Below are 22,016 nucleotides of genomic sequence, written 5' to 3' on the forward strand. Positions count from 1 at the left end.
AAGCATGTGGGAAAGTGTTTGTAGGAAGGCAGTGTAGCAACCTAAACTTGCTAATGCATGCTATTGAACTCTTTTCAAGTTTCAAGCAACTGCTTACAGCTGAACACTCATTCCACATGAAATTCAACTCTGTCTCACTCTATGGTCTCCTTCCCTTTTAATACTGGCTCCAGAGATCTAGAAAAGCTAGTTATATAATTTTGGAGATGGTATTGGATTTCAGCTTATCTTTGTTATGGAGTGGCTGGTATCAGTAGGAGTATTTAAAACTAAACAATATACAATAAAAAGCATATTCATTTAATATGATGCAAATAAGATCTTTTACATACAGAACTGATGGAAGTTGATAACTCCTATGCTTTTGTAATGTCACAATATTATGCCAAGCTATTTATTTGAAGCACTATCTGAAGTCATGAAATCATTATATTGTGTTGATATTAAAAAAATTGACTGTTTAAACTTGATATCCAAGTAATTCATCAAATGAAAATAATATATTTTCTTATAATATTCAATAATAAACCAATCTTATTATGGTTTTATTCATCTGGATTAATTCTTAAAAATCACAAATATTGGTCCATGTTATTTTCTCTCTGAAGGTGGCAATTTAAAAAAATGGTACAAAATTTTTTTACAGGCTTCCCTTGAGAGGTAGAGTCTGTATCCTCTCCTCTTCATCTGGACAATATTATGGATGTTTTAGGTAATAAAATATGGCAGAATTTATGACAACTGCCACCCAAGTATAGTTCAGAAAAGACTATGCATCTTCTCCTGGATTCTTGTGGAATGATCACTCTCATAGAAGACTTCCTCCTGAAACCCGATCATCATGATGTAAACAAGCCACTTGGAAGTCAACACACTCCAATTGCTGAGTTCTGTCAGCCCAGAGAGATATGAGAGCAAATCATCTATCTGGAAATTGAATTCCTCATCCTCAGTTTTTCCAGCCCCTCTCAAACCTTTGGAGTCATCATCAGATATTTGAGTCAATCCCTGCAATTGAGTCTTTCTAGGTGAGATCACAAACATTATGCAGAAAAGATAAGTCTCCTCTGCTGTATTATGTCTAAACTTTTGATCAACAAAATATTGAGATGAGTAAAACTGCTATTTTATGCTACTAATTTTGAGTAGTTTATTATGCAGCGATAGCAACCAGAAAAATGTAATTTTAATTTGAATTAAAATCTGTATAATGTTATAGGATATGCAATTATTAAAGCAGCAGGTTTTCATTTTCATTTAAAAAATGGTAAAAAGAAATAGTTTAAATTATTTAACCCACTGTTTGTAAAATATAATTTTAACATTTAATAAAATAAATAATATGGTATTTTATAAGAGGATTTCAAACATCTGTGGAAAATGGAATTAAAAGATAATAAACTTTATTTCTCAACATATGCTCCATCAAGTGCATGACACTTTTATAAGCAATAATACCAGCCATTGATACCAACCATTTAGTCCATTATTGAAAAACAGAAGGTGCTAGGAATTTAATCATGTCCATACAGTCATTTTTACATTATAAACTGAAGAAAAATGGGTGCCCTTTAAAGATTGTTAAAAACTGCCTAAAAATATTTTTCTTTGGAGATGAGGTCTCACTCTGTCACCTAGGCTAGAGTGCCATGACATGGTCATAGCTCACTTCAGCCTCAAACTCCCGGGCTGAAACCAGAGGGCTATAGGCATGCACCACCAAGCCCTGCTACAAACGTCTCTTTATATAGGTATAATATGAGCATCTTTTCAAACAAGTACAGATCTGCCTCATTCTATAATTACATACATTATATATACATGTATCACAATGTTACAATCTCTTCATTCACAGCACATTGAATATACCTTATTAATAAGCTCTTCTATTACCATATTTAATTATCAGTCCATCATTCATTGAATTAGAGCTTCCTACTTTTGTGCCTGATATATAGATCCCAATCCTAGTATGTTTTTTATTTATGTTACATGGTACAAATATATAACCAACTCTTATGGGATAGTTCTGACTTCAGGTTTTCTGTCCTATATTTACCATAATTCCTTCTGAAGCCACATGTTCTAATTTTGTAGTTACAGTCAAAATAAGTTTTAAATTTCAATTTGGCTTTTTTTCCTTACTATTTTGTATTACATATTTTTAAATAGCACTTTGGCCAAATGTTTTAACTTACTTTCTTCCAAGTTTATTTGCTTTTTGAAAAAGCATTTTATGGAATGCCGCTGGAGGTTTAATCTGCTATCCCCTATTTTTGCCCCCATAATTGCACTTTGGCTGTGGGGTAGAGCATGGGATAGGCAAGCACCTATAACTGTGACTACTTCTGGGGTAAAGGAGGGGCTAAGGTGAATTTTCAGTACCAATTGTCACCTTCCTTTCACTACCTACCGTAGCTTGCAAGAAAAAGTAGTTTCAGTTTAGCATCCTACCTCTGAAGCTCATTGGTTGACCGAGCAAATGAAACTTGATGTAGAAACATATGAAAGACTAAGAGAAAATATGAAAAGTTGTACTCAACTTCCAACAACCTTCTTCACAGAATGCCTGTGCCTTCAACAGAGGAATTTGATAGGATGATTATAGACTTGAGAAAAGCAAATTGAAAAATGACACAAAGATAGCTGGAAATGTCCTTACAAAGATGATTCAGATATCAAGTATATTAATGAAAAGAATGCTAGGCCAGGCACGATGGCTCACGCCTGTAATCCCAACACTTTGGGAGGCCAAGGCGGGTGGATCCCCTGAAGTCAGGAGTTCGAGACCAGCCTGGTCAACATGATGAAACCCGGCCTCTATTTAAAATACAAAAATAATTAGCCAGGTGTTGTGGCAGTCATCTGTAATCCCAGCTACTCAGGAGGCTGAGGCAGGAGAATTGCTTGAACCCAGGAGGCAGAGGGTGCAGTGAGCTGCGATCACACCATAGCACTCCAACCTGGGCAACAAGAGTGAAACTCCATTTAAAGAAAAAAAAAAAAAGATTAATTCAACAGAAAGGCAAAAAGATTCTATGGGAAATACACAACTCAAAGAAAACCTGAAAAGAGGACTACCTGTCTAATCTTCAGGAACTGTTTTGACTGCCAAAATGTACCAGTAAACCAGGATTCTGTCTATACTTTTCCTTTTATAATTGGTAAAGAAATGTTCCATGAATCTCTGTGTATTTTCATGTTTACGTATTTCTCATTATTCACTTGTTTTGGAAAAACTTGTATTCTATTTCTGTGTTTAAAGTGTATGTTTAATGTGTGAAGCCTGCTGGGCTTAAAATTCTTAGCTACAAACATGAGAGTCATTGCTGTCTTGAAATTTGTCAGATAACCTGACCTAGAGCTGAACTTGGGTGCTTCAGATTTTTTCTTATTAACGAAGCTTCTTTGTCCTTTTAAGACTTTGTAACTTTTCTAGCTCCTATACCTCAAATCCACCAACCATGGTTTACTTTTTGGTGTAGAGACTTTTTTTCCTGCGTAATATGTTGAACAATATGGTAAGGATATTCTTACATATTTGTATTCTGTTGCTTTGTAGTTTCACATTTCATTCTAGTTTTACTGGATAGTAATCTTTCTTACAACAGCATAATAATTTCTCTGCTCCAACTTGTATCAAAACTATATTTATATGATGGATTTCTTATGTGCCAAGCACTTCATCATTTTTCCTCACAGAAGTTTGACTTAAAAATGCTTGTGACTAAATAGATAGTTTCTATTCATTGCTCTCAATTCACACTTTCACAGGCAAATAAATATTCAGTATTCCTGTTATAACAGAACACTGTTTTGTTAATAGAATAGTTTATTTAAAAAAAAGAACAAAGAAAAATAACAAAATTACATGCCCACTGCTGGGCATATATCTTACAATTTTACTTTCAGAAATTAATATATCAAAGTTAAAATTAGAACAATTATTTTTTTGGAAAAGTTTTTATTCTCTCTGTGTGTGTCTGTGTGTATATATATGTGTGTATATGTCTATATATAAACATATATAAACATATGCACATATATGTGTATGTTTATATGCATATACATATATGCATATGTTTATACACACATACATGTACACACCAATAATTGTATGTACACACAACACACACAGATATATCACCACATATATTTATATGTATAAGTATTCTATATATTTAAATTAATATAAATGTTCATAGAATCTATATTTTTATATATATATATATAGGAATTTTGTATTAGTATAATTGCTGATTCCTAAAATGGAACTGAAATTATAAACTAATGGATGACTCCTGAGAAAGGCGTATAGCCTTGGTGTGTCACTAGCCCCAGATCAAGTAGATGCTGCAAAGTCACTAATCAAATGGGTACCCTAAACATGAAAATAGCAATGCCCCATCTAAGTGACGTTGGAATGCTAGAACAGTTGTGGAGAAATGATAAGACTTTGGAAAATGAGTGTACTGGAATAGATACATTATGTATGGTTGGAAGACCCACCAGATGATTATGTTCCAAGGAAAAGATCAGATGGCGTACCCTACACCTAGCCTATAATGCATGCAATTGTGCAAGGCATGCCAGTATCCCTAAATAATTTAGTGATGATTTTCTTCTGAAGGCTGATTTTAACAGTGGATTTTATAGACCTTGTCAGATAGAAATAAAGATTACAGTAACTCAAAACAATAGAGGCCAGATCACTTAACTGTCAGAAGCCGGATTATAATTATTGTTAAAACATTGAGGTTGAAGTAGTGACCAAGAATACCTGGCTTACAAAGAGTGATGGAGATGATTAATAGAACACAGCAGCCCTAGTAGTAAATAAATGTGTAGATACACCACAGGAAAAAAACAAGAATATGCAACCAGAAGTCTGAGGGCAATCACCCCAATATAGGTTCATAATCCCTTGCTTAGTTTTCAGATCAGAGAATGTTTTCAGATCCAACATTCATTGACTGAAGAGGTGGCTGCAACTCCAGGATGAAAAGACTTTGCAACCCCAAGTCAATTATATGTGAGAATGAATCTGTCAGTAATTCCCCAAAGAACTCTGTAATAATTCACATGAGTAATTCTGCACCAGGGTAAGGAGAATACCTGAACATCGTTAGAACTGTTGTGTAGAAGTACCCAATTGTCACTGATATTTAGAAACCTAAAGTGTCATCATGGCCCTCCTCTTATGTAGGAGCACATATAAACCAAGTAATAAATCAAATCTTTGTTAAGGTTTGATGTTAAGCTAAAAGCTAGTCCCTGAATCAAACTTGTGGTCATTTCCCTGATCCCCGAAGGTAGAACTGGAATAGACCTAGTTGGCAGTTTGCACAACCTTCATATTCTGTCCTGGATCTGGAAAGATAAGAGGCATCAATGTAGGAAAAGCAAACAGAAAACCTCTTTAACTAGACCTTTCTCCAGGTCTATTGTGTGTGTGTGTGTGTGTGTGTGTGTGGTGTGTGTGTGTGTGTGTATATATATATATATACAGTAATATCTACTTTGTATAAATCTGTATATAAAAAGTCATATCTCTTTCTAGGGTCATAGGAAGACTTGTGTCATCTTACAGACCTAAAGGAAGCAGAGGTAGTCCTCGGTCCCCTAGTGATATGGTTTGGCTGTGTCCCCACCCAAATCTCATCTTGAATTGTAACTCCCATAATTCCCACGTGTCGTAGTAGAAACTGGTGGGAAGTAACTGAAGCATGGGGGTGGTTCTTCCCCTTGCTGTTCTCATGATAGTGAGTAAGTCTCATGAGATGTGATGGTTTTAAAAACTAGAGTTTCCTTGCACAAGCTCTCTCTCTTCTCTTATCTGCTACTGTGTGAGATATTCGTTTCACTGTCCACCATGACTGTGAGGCCTCCCCAGTCACGTGGAACTGTGAGTCCGTTAAATTTTTTTCTTTTGTAAATTGCAGTCTTGGGTATGTCTTTATTAGCAGCATAAAAATGGACTAATACACCTATATTCCCCTATTTTATTCATTAGTTACACTCCTTTAGAAATTGGATGAATCTTGGAAGATAACTGTGAACTACAAAAAAGTAACCAAATGAGGTATTTTTGCTAGATCATATTAAAGTGACACCAGGGCATGGTATTTAGACATTAATTTAATGAATGCATAATTTTTTAGCTCAATGAAAAGTGATTAGCAACAGCGAATGAACAACTATATTCATTTAGTTTTATACTAACGTCAACTCTTCTTCCTTTTTTTTTTTTTTTTGACATGGGGTCTCACTGTGTTGCCCAGACAGTGGCACGATCTCAGCTCACTACAACTTCTAACTCCCAGGCTCAAGTGATCCTCCTACTTCAGTCTCCTGAGTAGCCGGGACCACAGGCATGCACCATCATGCTCAACTAATTTTTTGTATTTTTGGTAGAGATGTGGCTTATGACTATGACATGACTAGCATTCTAAAAGATTTGGTAAGACACACACATTTCAGAGGGTGGGACATTAACCCTGTGGAGATTCAGGGGCCTGACACATTTTAAAACTATTTAGGAATAGTTAATCCAGGGTGTTCTGGGTCACTCTCTCCAAAGTCGATGCAAAGTTATTGCACCTGTGCCTCCTACAAAAAGTAAGGCAACACAACTTTCCAGGCACTAAAGGGTACCCCGGTATCCATTCCTGAATTCACATCTATGGTTGATGGAAAATGCCATATGACCACCTGAGTAGGTACAAAAATGCTTAAGTTTAGCTTATAGATTGGTCAGCATTGTATGAATGCATATAAGACATGGACAGCACTTATATTATGGCCTAGTCAGGAATTAGCTTGAAAGTCAGTATGTGTAAAATAAATAAATAAATAAATTCTTGGGCAGTATACCTGGTTTTAAAATTTTGTGGAAAACAGTGAATCAAAGTTATAATATGTACAGTTTCAGGAATATATATAAAGCTCCTGGGCATCTGATCAAGGACTTGGAAGAAAAAAATATGGGGAAATGTGGGGCAAGGGGTTTTGAGGTAAAGACATGTGAATCAACATAGTCAAGTAAGCATGACATTTGAAGAGCTTCCTATCTCATGTTGGTGTCCCCCAGAGAGTTATCACCATGGAAGAGATACTAAAATATTAAATAAAACTACTGAGGTAGTTGATACCAGGTAGTCTCTATTAATGGCCACAACAATGCTGGTATAAAAGGATATAGCAGAAGTGGTTAAAGTGGAAGAGACAGAGACGCAATATGTCTCTGAACTCACAATTATTAAAGATAATCCAACTTGCCAGTAATAGACACTAACAATGACCACATCCTAAACAAATTTGCATTCTTTCCAGAGAAAATCTACTGGATAGCTGGTGGTAAATTTATTACATTGGTTTTCTTCCATCGTGGTAGGGTTAAAACTTTATATATATATATATAACTATATTTATATAACTTTATATATATAATTATATATATAACTGTACGTATATATTATATATTCTGAGTAGATTTCCTTTCTTCTCAGTAGGGCATTGGCTAGTAGCTATATCAGAGAGCTTATGGAGCATTTGATCTATTGATATGGGATCACAGCTTTATATCAGACCAGAGGGTACATATAAATCAAAGAATGTGGAAGAGGAAACCCACATCCACAAGATCTTATATTTCTGTCTCACATTGTACCACACAGAAGCCACAGGCCTGTTGAAGACACTTTTGAAACACAGCTCTAAGGAAATATTCTGTAAGATTAACATGTCTCATCCATTATGCATAATATGCATTGAACAAAAATATTCATTTTGCACTTTTTCTTCAGAGGAAGAGTACATGGGTCTGGGAAGCAGGACATGAAAACAAGAGTAACTGAGTTACCATCACTCCTAATGATCTACTAGGAGGTTTTGTTATTTCAGTTTCTACAACTGTGGGCTTGCAACATTAAGGGTTGTAATCTCAAGAGGGCACACTCTCGTCAGGGGAAATGAAAGAGTCTCAGTGAATGGTTATCAATATCTGCTTGCTGGACACTTTGGACATTTTGTGTCCAGGGAATATCAAGCAGGAAGGAAAGTCATTATTTCTTGCAGGTGTAATTGTCAGTTGACACTCATCATTAGGTGGTATATTCTGCATGATAAATGTAGTAAAGAGTGCACATAATCAGCTTGAGGGATTTTCAATACTTCCTTTCCCCACCATTAATATAATTTAAAAAGTGCAGCAACCTAGCTTAAGAAGGTCATGGTGATCTGGGGATCAAATACCTGGGGGATACGTTTCCAGGTCACACCAGTTGATAAACTACCAAGACCAAAAGTGGTGGGAGCTGAGGAAAGTGAACTCTATAATGGACAGTGGAGGATGACAACGATGCGTCTCAGTTAAGGTACCAAGACCAATTGCATTGGCAAGGACTGAAGTTCATCCCTCTTTTAAGTTTTCTATCAACAAGAGATGTTCAAGGAAACCCTGAAGGAGATGCTCCCCCAAAATATATGGAGTAGATCCAAGTAGCACAAGTGCTGGAGGTCCACATTAAGATGTGCCAATCCAGGTCCAACTTCAAGAAAGGATGTGCTGCCTAACTCAGGAACGTGATCAGCAGACAAACTTCAGCTTTTAACTTCTTCAGAGTTTGTCCTGGCTGCAAAGACTGACCCTGCCTAAACTCACACTTTCTAAGGCAATCTTGCATCCAGTGACTAAGCAAGGCAAGAATAGAAAGATATGGCCCTTTTGGTCCCATCTGGTAAAACTAATGGACAACACTCTCCCTAGAATATCTCCCAAAGTTGGCCTAGGCTTTGTCCAATTGCATCACAACCTGACTCCTTCCTATTCTGAATTCTGCCTCTTCCCTCTTCTAATAAATATCTGGCACATCAATCTCCATCTCAGAACGAGCTGTTAGCTAACCCAACTGGACATTCCTTTTTATTACACTAGTAGTAGAATAGAAACTTGAAGATCCCACTTTCTATGGGGATAAACATCAGAAATAAGATGGTAGATCTTCCATCTTATTTCTGATATTATAATTGGCTTCTAGATGGAACCATAGCTACCATTTGAATAAATCATCAACTTTCCCGTAAAATCTTGCCTTAATGAATAGTTCTTTGTAAAGTGGCTCTGGCTATTACTCATTTGTTCTAACTAAATGATGTGGTGACAATCATGAATAACTAATAATAAAATGTAATTATAATTAGATTTCCTATTCTCTTTGTGCCTCTATAAAAATCTTTCATATTTCCCTCTCCCACCTTAATTCTCTCTCATACTAGAGCCGCTATTTTTCTGTCTTTGGCATATGCTTAACGATTATAGCTTCAGCATTTTTGAACTGAATAATGAAGCTTCATCAGACAACTGCTACTGGTAACATATGTTTCATCTCTATGAACAATGCTGCTCACTGACTATATATTCCAATTTTATATAATGTTGTAAATTAAATCAACTGCAAAGAATATGCTTTAAAATGGAATATCCCATTTTAAAAGGAGAGTTGTTATTTATATCTAGGATGTTGGTTAACTGGACAATTAATATATCTCTAATATTTTAATATCAATGTCATGGTTTTTGTTTGCCTTTAAGTTTCTGATTCCTTAATCAATTCAACATTTATAATAGCTTCTGTAAATACATATATTCGTAGATATGAAGAGTTAATAATTAAGTTGTTTACCTCCTTATATCATAAAGCAATTGAGTGATAAGTCCCCTCATTCTTAGTACTGTGCCTTTTCCAGTATATAAACTTTCTATCTAATATGTGTCATCTTTCATGAATTAATAGCTTGATTTTTAATTTTTATTGTATATATTGACTCATCATATATACAGACATACATCATCTCTCTCTATATATATATCTCAAATACATATATATACACACATACACAAATGTGTGTTCCTTTCTCTTTGAAACAGAGTAAACATGTTTACCCAAACCAAATACAAAACAATATGTAACAAAAGCTTGGCCCGGCGTGGTGGCTCACGCCTGTAATCCCAGCACATTGGGAGGCCGAGGCAGGTGGATCACGAGGTCAGGACATCGAGACCATCATGGCTAACATAGTGAAACCCCGTCTCCACTAAAAATACAAAAAATTAGCCAGGCTTGGTGGTGGGTGCCTATGGTCCCAGCTACTCGGGTGGCTGAGGCAGGAGAATGGTGCGGGAGGCGGAGCTTGCAGAGAGCCGAGATGGCGCGCCACTGCACTCCAGCCTGAGTGACAGAGTAAGACTCTGTCTCAAACAACCAAAAAAAAAAAAAAAGAGCTTATTTATCATTAGTAAGGCAACAATATGGCCAACTGGCTAAACATCTAGGTTTGTCTATAAAATATAATATCAATATCAAGCTTTTAGGGAAAATAAAATTGTGAGTGTGTGGCCAATCATGAGTTATAATATCTGTCACAGTAAAATACACAGTGGAGGGCTGTGGTTACATACATATCTAAAATGTCTGTACAGCTATTCACAAATTCAAATGCACACAGCCCCCTTCCTACATACACACAGCATGTATATGTTCTCGAAAAAGCTTTCTCTCTGGTTTCTCTGCTATCTCCTCTACTATCTTACAAAAATGAGTCATACACAGAGCAGCTAGAGTCTTCTGAAAGGAATATAAATCAGATAGATTATGACACTCTCTGGCTGAAAGCCGTTAGATGATTGACTCTCACGCTTAGAGTAAAATACAAACCCCTTTGCCAGTGTACTAGTTTGCTTGGCTTGCTATAGCAAAGTACCACAGACTTGGAAGCTTAAACAACAAAAATTTATTTTCTCACAGTTCAGGAAGCTAGAAGTCTGAGATCAAGTGTCAGCAGGACTGGTTTCTTCTGAGGTCTCTCTTCTTGGCCTGCAGATGGCCACCTTCATGCTCACATGGTGTTCTTGTGTGTTTGTGTGTGTGTGTCTCCTTATTTCCTCTTCTCATAAGGACACTGGTCATATTGGATTAGGATCTGGTCTAATTACCTGATTTTAACTTAATTACCTCTTTATAAACCCTATCTCTAAATACAGTCATATTTGGAGGTGCTGGGGGTTAAGACATCCATATATGAATTTGGAGGAATGCAGGTTAACCTAAACATCCAGGATGCTAAGGTCTATGTCACCTAGCTTTGGTCTTACTTAACTGTTATTTTCCTGGACCATTTTCCCCACTAGCCACTCTGATCCATGCACAGGCAGCCTAAATATCTTTTCAGTTTCTCAAATAATCAAAGCAATTTCTACCTTACCATCATTTCCTCTGCCATAAAACTCTTCATACTGATTTTAACTTAGCAAGACTTGCTCTTTCTTGGCATTAACATTTCAATTTAAATGTTACCTCTTAAGGTATAGCTTTCATAATAACAACTGAAGTATAAATCACTATCTGTTAAACACTAATTTTCCCTGTGACACTTATTAATATCTGAAATTTTCCTTTTTAGTTATGTGTTCAATTTATTCTTTCCAATTGAATGTAAATAGACGGAGAGAGAGAGAGAGGGAGGGAGGGAAGGAGGGAGAGAGGAAGGGAGGGAGGGAGGGAGGGAGAGAGAGAGGCAGGGAAGGAAGGAGAGAAAGAGAGAGAGGCAACTTTTCTTATGTTCATGACTGAATTCTTAGTAAACAGAGAAATCTCTGGCACATAGGAGGTCGGTAGCAAGTACCTACTCATTTTATGACTTAATAAATGAATATGTAAATAAATCTATTTAATTAAAATAGTTCACTTCAGTTAACACATATATTGAAAATTGTGTTTAATTTTTTTATTGAGAAATCATCATTTAAGAGAAAAAAGACATAACAACATTGAATAGTTAAAATTTTTATATTTAAAATTATTCACAAATCAGAATTACAGTATCTTGATGAGTTAAGTTGGTCAGACATTATTTTCTCTATTTAAAAGCAAAGCTGAGATGTATAGATTTCAAGTTAAGTGCCCATGACCATAAATTAAGTTGGTAGAATAATAAGAACTTAAACTTTCCATGCTCTGCTTCAAAATTCAGTGCTTGTTGCACTGTCAGATAGCCTCCCTTATATATATGAAGAGATACTTTCTCAACAATATTGCTGCATCTTGACAATGGATTTTAAATAAAACGATTTTGCTTTTTATTGCTTATTTCAGAGGAGTAGTATGAGATATAGACTTGGAAGAAAGGGGTAGTTTTTACATGATTGAGGTTGGTATGAAATTGTTGGCAGAAGGGTGGCAACATTTCTTAATATTCATTTAATAAACCTGTATAACTTATTTTCTATATTAGACTCCATGATTACATTTATAATGTACACAGCTCTAACCTACAAGTAGCTGAGATTGGAAGCCAAGCCAATCTCATATAATAAGCCAAGTCATAAGTTTGTCTTTAATTGAAGAACAATTGAAGGAGGATACTAGAGGAAATTGAAAGTGCACTAATATGAGATACTAAAAAGTCATTCTCTCCCAATGAAGCCGATGTCAGACAGAGTTTCTGACAACTCTTTTAATTCTTAGATATCTTCAATGTGTGTTCTTTGGTTCCAGGATAGATAGGTGTTGGCCTGGTCACTGTTAAATTTTGTAGGACCTGAGATGCTTGTTAGGATATTAATCTTGAATATTTACAAATTTGGTGTACTCTTCGGTTAATAAGAAGACGTAAATATTCCCAGAATGTTAAAAGTTATCTTTTATAGAGACATTGAAATACATTCTTGTCATTTTGTTTTTATGTGTCCCTAAAAACAAACAAACAAACAAAAAAAAATCCCCATTCTATGGAACTAAATCAATTTGGATATCTTTAGTCTTTCTCCATGTCTAGTAGCTTCTCCTTGAGTAGGAACATAAGCAAACTAGTTTTTGGTTTTGTATCTTAAGATATATGTACTTAAACTTTAATTCCAAAATCTATGTCTAGGTTATCCAGCATTTATGAAAATCCTGAAAGACAAGCTTACTAAAGCCACCATTTTCACCATCATTTTGTTAAATCAAAAAGTTGGTGTATTAGTCCAAGTTTACACTGCTATAAAGAGACCCCAGACTGGGTAATTTATAAAGGAAAGAAAATTAATTGACTCACAGTTCCATACGGCTGGGGAGGCCTCAGGAAATTTAAAATCATGGTGGAAGTTGAAGGGGAAGCAAGCGCATCTTACATGGTGGCAGGCAAGAGAGATCGTGTAAAGGAGAAACTGTCAAGCAATATAAAATCATTGGATCTCGTGAGAACTCACTATCATGAGAACAGCATGGGGGCAACCACTGCCATGATCCAATCACTGCCATGATCCAATCACCACCATGATCCAATCACCTCCCACCAGATCCCCTCTCAACATGTGGGGATTATGGAGATTAAAATTCAAGATGAGATTTGGATAGGGACACATAGACAAACCATATTAGCTGTTTTAGAAATAAATAAATTTTGTTGAATATGCATTTTTAGTTAAAAACATATACAAACCCAAACTTTAAAATTTGTATTAATACTCATATCTAAACACAAACTTATATATCTTTGCTTAGCTTTTGCATTCCATATTTACTTAGTCTAATGATTCATAAAGTATTTCTTCAGATATTGATTTATTATTATATAGATATTTAAATTTCAAAATAAACAAACTTAGATCTTTGCTTGAATCAGCATCCTCTATAGAATTACAATCTAATTATTAAAATATATTCAATAATTTTATTTTACTCCTGCAATTCTATTCATTAAAATTTCTCCTGTGATTTTACCACATTATCAAGCATAAAGAGCATTTCTACCCTAAGATTTGTTTGTGTATATTGATCTCCAATCATTGTCACTATGTATATTGTTTCCTTAAGATTTTTCTGCAATAGTTGACAATGTTTATCAACAACAAAACTCTCAACATAACAGAAAAGCTATCTCCATCTAGGATTAGATGCAGCTATGGCAGAAAGACTATAAACTGTGCAAGCAATTGGATGATGTACAAACTGGGAAATCCAAATAACAAATTATTAAAATCTATCAGGAGGTATCCACCTCTAAAGTGTGCATATAAATATAACTACTCTGATTAAAATAAGTGACTGAAAATATTGCCCAGTAAACCAGATATGTCTTTTTAGAATAAAGAAGAATGAGAAATGCAAATAAATTTTCAATGTTAATTCTATTTTTCACTGTAAATAGTACACAGGAAATGTGTAGGTATCCCGGACTAAAGTCTATAGCAGAAAGTATAGGTACATACAGCAAGATAGCTGGCATGTCACATGGACAAGGATTAGTCACATTACCTCAGTAGATTTCCTGTGGACCATGGTTTGTGCTTCATCTTTATAAGCCCATAAATTCAATAAAAGGAACGCTAGGAGTATATGAATATAATAATAATAATAATAATAATGTGATAATCATTAAGTCTACTGGGGATCACTTCATGATAAACATGCTCAATGAAAAAAATGGTGCATGTGGGCCAGGAGCGGTGGCTCGTGCCTGTAATCCCAGCACTTTGGGAGGCTGAGGCAGGCAGATCACGAGGTCAGGAGATCGAGACCATCCTGGCTAACACAGTGAAACCCCGTCTCTACTAAAAATACAAAAAACTTAGCCTGGCATGGTGGTGGGCGCTTGTAGTCCCAGCTACTCAGGAGGCTGAGCCAGGAGTATGGCATGAACCCAGGAGCTGGAACTTGCCGTGAGTGCCACTGCACTCCAGCCTGGGCGACAGAGCCAGACTCCATCTCAAAAAACAAAACAAAACAAAACAAAACAAAACAAAACGTGGTGCATGTGAAAACACAAGTATTGGTGAGGATGTGGGGAAATTGGAACCCTATACACTGTTGGTGGGAACATAATATTGTGTAGCCACTAATGGGAAACAGTACAGGGGTTGTTCTAAAGCTGAGATATGTAACCTGTCATATGATCTAGCAATCCCACTTCTGGATACATACCCCAAATAATTTACATCAGGATTTTGAAGAGATATTAGTACTCCTATGTTCATTGCAACACTGTTCACAATAGCCAATATGTGGTTACAATTTAAATGTCCATGGGCAGATAAATTGATTAAAAACATATGGTGCCTACATACAATGGAATATTATTCCACTTTAAAAGAGAAGAAATCCTGCAACATGTGAAACAGGAATGAACCCTGAGGTTATTATGCAATGTTTGTTCAAGTCATCCACTCTATAGTATTTGTAATAGCAGCCTGAATTGACTGAAACATAGGCTGATAAAACTACTCAGTTGAAAACATGGATTACCTTTCTACGGAAAAAGCTTCAAGACTAGAGGGCAGATTCACAGGCCACAGATTATCCTTGGACTTTACAACCTAATGTTACCCGTCCAGCTGAATTTCAGAATTGTTGAGGACTTACGACTTTTTTTAAATCCTCCTCGTCTTTCTCCTTGTGAATGGAAATGTCTATAACTTGTGTCCTATGCCTGTACTATCAGTGTACTTTGGGAGCAGATAATTTGTTATCTAACTCCACAGGTCCGCAGATAAAGAGGAATTTTGCCTCGGAATTCATCATGCAGAGAGTTACATCCATATTTGACTTAGATAATTTTTAATGATGAGATTTAGAACTTTTGAAATGCAGAGATGAGATGTGGAATCTTGAGTTGATGCTTTAATGGGTTGATATTTTTGGAGATGTTGGGATGAAGTGAATGTATTTTCCATGTGGGATTGATGTGAATCTTTGAGCATGAGTGTATTGTGGTAGGCAGAAAAATACACTCCCTCCCTCAAGATGCCTATTTCCCAACCCCAAGAATCAGTGAATTTGTTACCTTATAAGGCAAAATAGATTTGCATACATAGTTAAGACTCTTTAATATGAGGAGATCATTTTGGATTATTCGGGTGCATCCAATGTAATTAAAAGCATCCTGATAACGGGGAGTTGGAGTATCCGCATCAGAAGAGGTGACGATGGAAGTCAAGGTCAGACCGAAGAAGGCTTTGAAGCTGTTGTGCTGCTAGATTTAAAGATGGAGGATGGAGTCCCATCCAAGGAATCCGGGCAGTCTCTAGGGGCTGGAAAAGTCAAGTTAACTTCTTCCCCTAGAGTCTCTATAGGGAATGTAGTCCTTCCAAAAAATCTTGATATTAGTCAGTAAGACCCTTTCAGACTTCTGACCTCTGGACCATTAAAATAACATTTTCTTTTGTTCGTTTCAAGGAAAATTGTTTCCCAGAGTGCACTGAGAGAAAACTTGTTCTGTAAAAATTAGAAATCCTCAAAGAAAGATGAGTTTTTAAAATTATTTTCTCATTTATTGATTTTTGGATTAAATAAATTGGAAAAATGCCTAAGTAGGCTAATTAACTACAAGTCTTGTCCTTAAATTTAACCACCACTCTTTTATGAGTCTCAGTGAAGGTTTTGATATCTTGCTTAAACTTATTTTATTAGACTACACTTTTTTTCTTTCTAATATTCTTGCAACTAATAACAAGTACACATTTTACAATTCTTAAAATTTACCTGTGGTGGAGTATCTTTCTAGAACATTTCACTACTGAGAACTAGTATCAGATAAAACAGATACTGACATTTTTTCTTACCAGTTTTCCACCAATCATTCTTTTAATAATGGATAATGCAATACATAGCTAATAGTACCTAGTGTCAAAAACTTTACAAATTATTTGCATTTTTTTATTCCACAGACCGCCTGAAGTTATTATTCAATCAGAAATAAAAAGAGGTTTTTATTGCTTATTATAACTTCCCAATATATAATCTGTTTCTGTAGTACTATTTATCCTCTATTGTTTAAAGTAAATTAATCACCATATTATTATTCTAAATTAGATGAATTCTTATTTTTATAACCTATCACAAAAAATTATATTCTTTTTCAAGCTTCAGATTAAAATAAAATTTGATTTATACCTCCACATGCTCAATTAATAAAACTCAATTAGACTTAAATAAATTAATTGTATGTTTTTAATCTTATACATATTTATACAGAGTAGAGAAGCAATTTAGAACAAAAACTATTTTGCAAAAAAAAAAAAAGTTTCTTTTAATTTAACTGATATAATCAAGTTCTTTTAATTCATCTAATTGTGCTATGTTGGTTTTCAAAATCAACTACATACCAAGTAGAGTGAAGTATTCATACAGTTTTAAACATTACTCTAGGAGGCAAATCATTTTTCATTCATTTTGTTTTCTTCTGTTTGAAAAGAAAAAGAAAATAAAACCTTCTGAAAGAAAAGGGTGCCATTAGTTTTTGAGTCTTCCTTACTATAAATAAGTATTATCACCAAAACACATTAAAATGCAAAAATGGTATTTATTTTTTGACTTGCTGGTTAATTTTGTTTCATCTTTAAAGGTATCAGAAAGGTAAATTGCCTCAATAGTCAGCATACATATACAAGTGATTGTTCTATTAAAATAAAATTAGGTCTTTCATTTTTAAATGCCTCTTCCATGTATTAGAGTTAATTTATTTATTCATTCAAATATGTTTCCAGTGCTACCTACATGTAAGGTATTTTACTTGGTTTTAAAGAAAGGAATTCAGTTAAAAACTATAATTTGTAAAGCAGATTTTTTTCTATCCAAATTGATGTTTCAATAATCTGGCTTTCCATGAACAGGCAAAAGTTATCTCCAAATTTGTTGTCCTTGGTTCTCAGTGTCACCATTCACAATCCCCTGTTTTCTCCCCATCTATCATTGAGTGTAACATTTCAAGCTTGTATTGACAATTTAATTTTTACATATATACTTTGTCTAAGTAGCTATTTAATTATTTTATCATAAATCTTAGCTATTGTGAGTTTGTCTCTTGAATGATCTTATTTAAATAATACATAGTTGGTACAAATAGAGTATTCATTAAATTGCCAAGTGCAATGATCATTATTCATTTCTACTTTAGATTTACTTCCCTCTGACATTTTGTCAAGTAGTCATGTTTCCAAAACTGGGGTATGAGAACCTCCAGAGGTCATGTGTTGAGCCATAGGATCAACATGGTCCAATCTTACTTGTCCATCAAAGTTTGAGGAAAACCTCAACATATTAGTAAAATCTCTGCAATATTTCAACAAATCTGTGCATAATTTTGGATAGAAAGATTCTCATTACTTTTAAAGATAAACGATGAACTCAATATTTTACTTGTGATTGTCTTCAGATTTCATCAATAATCATCTGTCTTCCTCCCAAAATAATCCTATATAATTAAGGACACTATACATTGTAAAACTTTCTCCTCTCTTACTATTAGTGTATAACTTAGTACTGGTTCTGTTGCCTTTCACATTTTTTTTTTTTGGTCAATTTTTGTTCTCAGCTGTATTTTCCTTCCCTATCTTTTATGTCCTGTTTCTCTATTTCTCATCCTCAATACCTTATGGATAACCTGGTTGAGTATTGTTAGAATTGAGTGGACTCTGTTCCAATGAGGTGTAAGTTCCACATTGAAAAAAATCTGCAAGGATTATAAATTCATTGGGTCATTTTCTTGTTGATGTTGACAAGATATCACCGAATATGAAGATTGTTGACAATAACAGAAAAATGTATCATTAAGCATTTGATATTTGTAATGTTTGTAGAATTAGTCAGTGTAGCTAGTGATAGCTCCCACAACAGACAGCTCCAAAATTTTAAGGACTTAACAAGCATTTATTCTTCACCCACACACAATCTAAAGCAGATCAATCAGCTGTCTATAATCTTGTAGCTCTTATCTCTGGGAAATGAGAGTTCTAAAGTTACTCATATCTGAGAAAGAGAGAAAGGAGAAATTTTGGCCTAGAATAAACATGTATCATTTCGACTAGATAGATGAGTAATACAGACTCAAGCTTAGTGAAAGGAAGCTAGGAAACATAAAGGCACACAAGTGGATGTTGGGTAAACACTCACTATTTGCCTCAGGCTTCATTCGTAGAGCAAGATCCGAATCGATGTAATACCAATGATCATATTTATTATGAGACAGTATGAGAATGCTTTCAAATCTATTGGGATATAATAGCTCAATTTATACAATTTATCAAATACGTTTAATATATGTTGTAGTTTTAAGTACGCTAAAGTGACAGAAGTTAATTCCACCTCAAATTCTCTTATTTTTAGTATTTTATTATCATGGAACTCAGGCTGTTGGCTGCAGGCTTTGCTTTCACTTGTTGCCTGTTATACCTCTCCTAAGCGCTGGGCAAACGTGATTCTCCTGTGGAATGCAGAGTGAGGTTAGGGCTGAAGTGGGTGTTGCCAGTTAGTGCTTTGAATTGTTTGTGCCGCAAATATAAAATGACTAACAGCACATTTCAGATATGTAAGAAGCATATTTATGAACTATATCCTACATTAATAATTTCTATAGCATATTGACAAAATCCCAAAGACTACATAGTAGCTGCCCCTCTCTTTTGTTTTCTTCCCTAATTTACCACGACTTAGGGCGGCTGTCTGCTTAGGGAAGGAAGGTTTGTTTGTTTGTTTCCCCCTCCCCACAATATTTTGAAAAGAAAAACTAAGCAACTTTCTTCATTACCTATCTGTTTAATTCCTTTTCTGTCTCTCTCTAAGGTATGTATCAACAGTGTTTATGAAGCTTCTTTTTTAAGATAAAAAATGAGTCTCCATGTTATTCTTCGAATTACAGGAACATTGCTCTTATAACACAGCATATCATGCAGTGGGTCATCTTGGATCAGAACCTTTGGAGGGAAAGGTAATTTGCTGCAAGGAAATAATATAATTTTTTTTCTAGTTGATATCAATTCAACTTTTCACAATATAAGATAAAATGTGATGTGAAGTTTCAAGAGTGCTATTTCTCACTTTAGAATCAGACATAAAAATAAGATCAGGAAAATATGATTTCAACTTTCATGCTTCTAGCAAAATGACTGAGAATGAAAAAAAGTGTAATGAGCATAGGTATCAATCTTTTTTCAAAAATGTGAATGGCAATATGTTTGAATCTTTCCAAAGGCCGCGTTTATGGTATTGAAAAGACTTAGAGTTCCACAAAATACTTCTCATTCACTAATTATGCTCCTTTTATATACATAAGCCCCAATTATGCAGACAAAAATAACGTTTCATAGTTAATTTATACAAAACCCACTGATTAATATCAAAAGTGTTCCTTTTTGCTTTATGAAAAAATTCTGGATTTGATTACATATAACTTAAGGAATTTGTATGCAATAAAGGCAACTGTAGAGACATGACATATTGAAAAAAAAAAAACACTTGCAACATTTAAGACAGATAAGGGAATAATTGTTAGAAAACTTAAAAAAAAAAAACCTTTAAAGTAGGAAAAAGATAGAAAACCCAGGATAAATATAGTTATCGCATAGGAACAAACAATTCACTGAGAGGATATCTGAAGTACAAGTAACCACACTCATGCACTGCTTAACAAAAGGAATAAGTTCTGAAAATGCGTCTTCAGGTGATTTTATTGTATGAACATCATGAAATGTACTTACACAAACCTAAATGGTACATACAGCCTACTATAACCCTAGGCTATGTGGTATAGCCTATTGCTCCTGGGCTGCAAACCTGTACAGCTTGTTACTATACTGAATACTGTAGGTAATTGTAACACAAAGGTAAGCACCTGTGTATCTAAATACATGTAAAGACTTAACAAATGTACAGCAAAAATATAACATAAAAGATAAAAAATTGTCCTTCTGTGTAGAGCACTGTCCATGAATGCAACCTGCAGGACCGGAAACTGCTCTGGGTGAGTCACTGAGTGCGTGGAGAGTGAATGTGAAGGCCTAGGACATTTCTGTACCTCATTGTAGACTTTATAAACACTCTACACTTAGGCTACACTAAATTTACAAAAATTACTTTTCTTTCTTCGATAATAAATTCACCTTATCTTATTGTAACTTTTTACTTTATTAACTTTTTAATTTTAAACTTTCGAATCTTTTTAATGACACTTAGCTTAAAACATAAACAGGTTTACAGCTGTACAAAAATGTTATTTTATTTCCCTATTCTATAAGCTTTTTTGATTTTTAGTATTTTGTTTTTACTTAAAAATTTTTTTAATGTGCATATTAAAGCACAAACACACACATTAGTGTAGGCCTGCATAGCGTCAGGTTCATCAACATCACTGTCTTCTGTCTCCACACATTTTCTCACTGGAAAGTCGTCAGGAGCAATGACACTCATGAAGCTGGCTTCTCCTGTGATAACAATGCCTTCTTGTGGAACACTTCCTGAAGGACCTGCCTGAGGCTTTTCCGGGGATGTCACCTTTTTTCAGAAATACGTCCATAATGGCTTTCTTGTTTTGTTTTGTTTTTTTTCAATCACAGGTTTGCTTGTAAGCTGATAATGCACCACGAACACTTCTCTCTATTAATGAAAACCTCCTGGTGTTGGGGCCCAGGTTTTCACACTTTTTAATGAGCTTGCTGAGGTCCATAATATCCTCTGCTAAATCCTTCACTGTGAATTTTGCTGGGGGTTCTTCTCCTGCAGTGTCCTTTTCTCTTGTCTCTTCTTCAGCTCTGCATTCCTAATCTAGTTTCATTAACTCCTCATTAGTCAATTCCTCAGGAATCACCTCTAGCAGCTCCTCATTGTCATCCTTTTCCACACCTAGGTTAAAGTTGTTTGTCACTTCGACAATAGCCTTGCTGAAAAATGTGTTGCATTACGATGTTACTGTGGCTACCATGTCACCAGGGTATAGGAATTTTTCAGCTCGATGATAAACTTGTGGGACCACGGTTGTTTATGCAGCCAATCATCTAGAACATCGTCATGTGGTGCATAACTGTATATATAGAGAGGCTCCAATTCTCTAGAAGTAAAATATATTTAATTAAAGCAACGAAGAAATAGAATTTATGACAATTGGTATGCTAAAAATTGGATAATAAAATGTTTTTGTTAGTGGTTAGAAAATAGAAATGAATTCCTGGTGAAATGCACCAGTCCCGCTAGTCTGGAAAGAAACCA

The sequence above is a fragment of the Macaca thibetana genome, chromosome 2 (assembly GCF_024542745.1).
Source record: "Macaca thibetana thibetana isolate TM-01 chromosome 2, ASM2454274v1, whole genome shotgun sequence".
NCBI lineage: Eukaryota > Metazoa > Chordata > Mammalia > Primates > Cercopithecidae > Macaca > Macaca thibetana.